The 5808-nt window shown below is 38.6% G+C and overlaps 1 pseudogene; it reads left to right on the top strand.

Annotated features, from left to right (window-relative positions):
• The first annotated feature begins 380 nt into the window (after window positions 1–380).
• On the top strand, window positions 381–1432 carry LOC144369683 (C2 domain-containing protein 2 pseudogene; annotated as a pseudogene).
• Window positions 1433–5808: the final 4376 nt, after the last annotated feature.

Below are 5808 nucleotides of genomic sequence, written 5' to 3'. Positions count from 1 at the left end.
GACAGCAGGGCTCACTGACCAGGGCCTGACCCCTGCCACAGCGGTGGGAAGACCTGGAAGAGGAACAGTGCCTGGGGTCCTATGCATTGCCTTCTTGGATCCTGAGGCTGAAGAGCTAGAGGGACCAGTAGCAGGCAGGCTGGGTGATCACACTGAACCATGAGGCCAAAAAAAGAAGGGGCCTTCTGCAGCTCTCCTTCCAGCAGGATCAGTGGCCTCAGCTATAGGAGCTGGCAGTTGGAAAAGTCACCAGTGTGGTTCAGTCAGCCCAGAAGGTGGTGGCCTGTCACATGGTGGCCTGTCACATGGTGAGCAAGACTCTTCATTTCCTGGTCAGCATAGTGCCCTTAGTGCTGGGCTTGGGATATCAGCTGTATGACATGCAGCTCTCCCTGGTTCACCTACAACTGGAGCTATACATGAAAGAAGAGGAAGAAGACATCCATATTAGAAGGTCCTACATCCACATGCCAGAAGTAACCATCAAGGTCCAGCCCAGAGCACTAGGGGAAGGCCAGGTTGGTGAGACAAATGCAATATACGAAGCCCTCAAAGTTATTTTGAAGCACCTGGTGAGTTCTGCCTCTCTGTCAGTGATTCTGAGCACCAAGCCCACAGACACAAAAGAAGCTCAGAATCTATAGCGTACTTTATCTACTGCTCAGGAAGCCTGTCCTCCTAAACCTCCTAGGGCCCATGAACTAAAACCACTGGTGAAGAACATCCATGCCTTGCTGCTAAATGATCCTGGTGCTTTAGGTAGTATAACCCCATGTGCATTGCCCAGCTGAATGATCCTACCCAGAGGTTTACCAGCACCCTAGCCAAGAACTCTACTCACCTCACTCGGGAGGAAGAGTTCACCTACAAGCTGAACAACAAGTCCAAGGAGTTACACCTGCAGTTTACAGAGGGAAGGCAGTCCTCTGAAAGTCTGATGGCCATGACCACTGTCTCTCTGGACCTGACAAAGCAGCAGCCTTCCAGGCTGCAGAGCTTCTTTCTGCTCAGTGGGCTCACCCTCAGCAGCTCAGCACTGGGCTCTGTCACCACAGAGTTTCCTTACATAGAAATCAGTGAAGTGAAATCCTTGCAAACTCCTTTCCCTGATGCTGTTGCTAAGAGAAATGGACTGACAAAGATGCCATATGACACCATGGTCACTACTGTCACTGCCATGAAGACAAAGCCTTACTGTGATGTGAGATGTCTTGGCTGATCTGAGTCTCCTCTGAAGATGCCCATCCAGGTGAAGGTCAAGGAGAAGGACATCTCCACCCAGGCCTGGTGGTGCTTCTGACAGTAAGAATGCCATTCTTCAGATACAGAACTTCTGGTGTTGAATGGCTTCCATCAGTTCGCTGAAGTTGCCATCCAGCAGCCCACTAAATCTTCAAAGCTAAAACTCAAGTCTCATGAAGAAGAGAACTAACATCACCAATCTGAGTCAACATCCTCAAAGAAAGCATTTGGTTTGGGGGCATTGGCTTTCTTCACTTAGCATTATATTCACCAACTTCATCCATTTACCAGCAAATGCCATGAATTTATTCTATTTTAATTCTGAGTAATATTTCATTGTATATAAATATCAAAGTTTCCCTATCCATTTATCTACTGATGGACATCTGGGTTGGTTCCACAATTTAGCAATTTTGAATTGTGCTGCTATAAAAATTGATATGGCTGTGTCCCTGTAGTATTCTATTTTTAAGTCCTTTGGGTACAAACAAGGAGTGGGATAGCTGGGTCAAATGGTGGTTCCATTCCAAGTTTCCAAGGAATCTCCAAACTGTTTTCCAGATTGGCTGCACCAATTTGCAGTCCCACCAGCAATGTATGAATGTGCCTTTTCCCCCACATCCTCGCCAACACTTATTGTTTTTTATATTCTTGATAGCTGCCATTCTGACTGGAGTGAGATGAAATCTTCTGCTTTTTGCTGCTGACCTATTAGCCCATTGGTTGCTGCTTATAGGGGTGTTGCTAGTTCATTGGACTTTTATGGCCCTCAGATAATTTGCCTAATAACAGGCTATGCGTAAAAGGCTTGCCTATGCAATAATAAAGTGGATCGAGTTCTCTGAAACTGGTCTCTGGAGGTCTCTTTTTGATTCTGTTGCCACACCCTCCTCAGCTGTTTGGTGAACCCACATTCAAGTTACTTGGAGATAAAGATGTTTTCTTTAGTTCAGTTAGAGAATCAGCATTTATTGAGCACCCTGGAAGGTGAGGCATTGGGCCCTAATGTAAGAATATAAAGGCAAATATTATGTGGGTTTGGCCTCCAGGATGCCTTATCTATACTGCATCCTGACATTTATTCATATATACACACAACTTATGTCAGAGTGCTCTGGAGTGACTGATTCCACCTGTACTCATAGGCTGGTGTTCCATGGCTCAAACCAGTGTGGCTGTGTTGATTATTACAATATCAAAATACTTCCATACTAGTTGATGAAGAGTCCTGAATGGCCCTCTGCTGCCAGCCTGTCCCTGAATCTCCTCTAACACTAACTATACCTCCCTGTTCTCCTTCAGCTGAAGCCCTCTGGGTCAACTCCAGTCCTATGGACAGGTGTTCTATTCTTATTGGCTGCAGTCTGTGCTATTTTGGTGGTTAAACTTTAGAATATCATCAAGTGGATCCTGCTCTTATTTAAATATTTGACATTTCGGAGTTCATCATAGAGTTTTTGTACTAATTTGGACTTTGGAAAACTGTACATTCATTTTTCTTGACTACTTTTTGGCATCCCTTAAGTTTTCCATCCCATCTTCATTTTCTTCACTCTATAACTGACCCATCGGTACCCATTCAGGCATTCAGTTTTCAGATTGTTAGTGATATTATGTCATCAAAAGCATTAAAATAATGAGAACGGTGCCAGGTGCTGCTGGACATGGTGACAAGCTCATGTGAGGGCCCCGCTTTCCAGGGACAAAGGGCTGAGGTTGCCTTTGGGGAAGGCAGAGTCCATCTTCTCTCCACTGCAGAAAGTGGTGTAAAGTAGTCAGCTTGGGATGCCATAACAAAGTGTAGTGACAGAGTCACTTGAATAATAGAAATTTATTGTCTCAGTTCTGAAGGTTGTAAGGCTGAGATCTAGATGTTATTAGGATGTTTTCTTCTGAAAGTTCTCTCTCTGGATTTTTTTATGCTATCTTCTGCCTATGTCCTCACATGTTTCTCTCTCTTGTGTGTCTTTGTCCTAATCTCCCCCTTTAAATATGTATATGTGTGTGTATATATATATATTTTTTTTCACATATTTTATAAATCAATGGGTTTCACTGTGTCACTTCCATACATGCCTGTATCATGTACTGACATTCTATCTACCCTTGCTCAATTTCCCCTTGCCCTGCTACCTGCTTTCTGGTCCCTTATGATCTCTCTTTCTGGATATCTTTTTTGGTTTTTAGTTTCCATATATGAGAGAAAACATGAAATACTTGTCTTACTGCATCTGAATTACTTAATTTAACAGGATCCAGTTCTTTTTCCCTGCAAATGACAGGATTCATTTTTCTTTGACTGAATAATACTCCATCATTTATAAAACTATATTTGCTTTATTCATGCATATGTTGACAGGCACCTTGGCTGAGTCCATATCTTACCTATTGTGAATAGTGTCACAATAAACATGGTCATTCAGGTGTGTTTTTTATTTGCTGGTTTCATTTCCTTTGAATAAATACCAAGAGGAGATATAGCTTGGTCATATGGTAGTTTTATTTTAATTTTCTGAGAAACATTTATACTTTTCTATAGATGCACTAATTTATATTCTTACCAACATTGTATAGAGTCTGTTTATTCCACATCCTCACCAGTATTTTTTTAATAAAGCCTATTCCAACTGTAATAACCATCTTACCCAATTTGATAAGACATAATCTCCTCAGATTTGATTTGCTTTTATGTAATGGCTAAACATGTTAAGCATTTTCATATATATTTATTGGCAATTTGAAATTGAGAATAGTCTTGAATAGAATAGTTTGAGACTTGTCTTCTTTTTAGAAGTGTCTATGCATGCCATTGGTCTATTTTTATTATATTACTTGCCGTTTGGTTATTAAGTTTTCCCTATGTTCATCCTCTGTAAGATGAAAAGTTGGCAAAGATTGTTTCCCATTCTCTTTGTTATCTTCCACTCTGCTGATTATATTCTTAGCTTTGCAGAAGTTTTTTAATTCAATATAATCCTGCTTGTTCATTATTATTCCTATTTCCTGAGCTGTTGGACTCCTAAAATGGAAATCATTGCTTTTGCCATGATCTTGAATTGTTTCCCCCTATGTTCTCTCTAGTAGTTTCAAAGGATCCTATCTTACATTAAGGTCTTTAATCCTGAGTTGATTTTTGTACAGGGTGAGAGACAGGGATCTAGTTTCAATTTTCTACATGTAAATGTCCAGTTTTCCAAGAATAATTTGTTGAAGAAGACTGTTCTTTCTTCAATATTTTGGTACTTTTGTTGATAATCAGTTCTAGTGTGTATTTACTTCTGAGTTCTCTGTTCTGTTCCATTGGTCTACCTGCCTCTTTTTATGCCACTACTATAATATGGCTCTCAGGTAAAATTTGAAATAAGATATTATGGTACTTATAGCATTGCTCTTTTTGCTCAAAATTTCTTTGGATATTCTAGATCTTTTTTATTACATATGAATTTTAGATTTTTTTAGTTCTATGAAGTTTCTCATTTGTATTTTCTTTTTTTATTAATTACTCAAGACAATACAATGATCTTGACATATCATACGTTTTATTCAAATAGGGTATGAATTCTCATTTTTCCACGTGTACAGATTGCAGGATCACATTTGTTATACATCCATGTGTATACATACATTTGTATTTTCTTGGGGGTTGCAGTAAATTGTAGATTTCATTGGGTAGTATGGCCATTGTAACAATACTGATTCTCCTGATTCATGAACATAGTAGGTGTTTCCAACTACTAATGTGTTCTTCAGTATCTTTTTTTCAGTATTTTGTAATTTGCATTGTAGAAGCCTTTCACATTCTTAGGTTTATTCCTAGGTATTTCTTCTTCTTTTTTTCCTTCTTCCTCTCCTACTTCCTTTTCCTCTCCTCATTCCCCTCTTCCTTCTTCATTGCTGTAATAAGATTACTTTCCTGATTATTTTCTCAGTGAATTCATTATTGGTATAAACAAAAGTGACTGATATTGAATTCTAATTTACTAAATTTGTTTGTCTGTTCAAAAAGTATTTTGATGGATTACCCCCTCAATTTTCTAGTTACAAAAACATATTAATAGCAACCAGGATAATTTAATTTTCTATTTTAATGTTTGTGAACCATTCACTTTCTCTTGTCCAATTTCTCTGGCTAAAATTTCCAATACTCTGTTTAATAAGGATGTTGAGAGTAGGCATCTTTGTCTTGTTCCTGATCTTATAGGAAGTACTTTCAGCTTTTCTTAGTTCAGTATGATACATAACCTTTATTATGTTGAGACTTGATCCTAGTATATGTAGTTTATTCAGGGTTTTCATTATAATGAGAATGCTGGATTTTATCAAAGGATTTTCTGCATCTATTAATATAATTGTGTGATTTTATCCTTGATTTTATTTACATGTCTTATTATATTTATTGATTTCTGTTTGTGAATCATTCTTGCATCCTTGGAATGAAATAAACTTGATAATGGCATATTATCTTTTTAATGTACTATTACATTAAATCTGAAAGTATTTTATATCTCTGTTTATCAATGATATTGGTCTTTTTTTCTGTTGTGTTCTTTATGGATTTTGTTAGCA

Source organism: Ictidomys tridecemlineatus, chromosome 13 (genome assembly GCF_052094955.1).
Source record: "Ictidomys tridecemlineatus isolate mIctTri1 chromosome 13, mIctTri1.hap1, whole genome shotgun sequence".
NCBI classification, from domain to species: Eukaryota; Metazoa; Chordata; class Mammalia; order Rodentia; family Sciuridae; genus Ictidomys; species Ictidomys tridecemlineatus.
The sequence above is the reverse complement of the archived record's forward strand: the minus strand, read 5'-3'. Positions and strand labels throughout refer to the sequence as shown.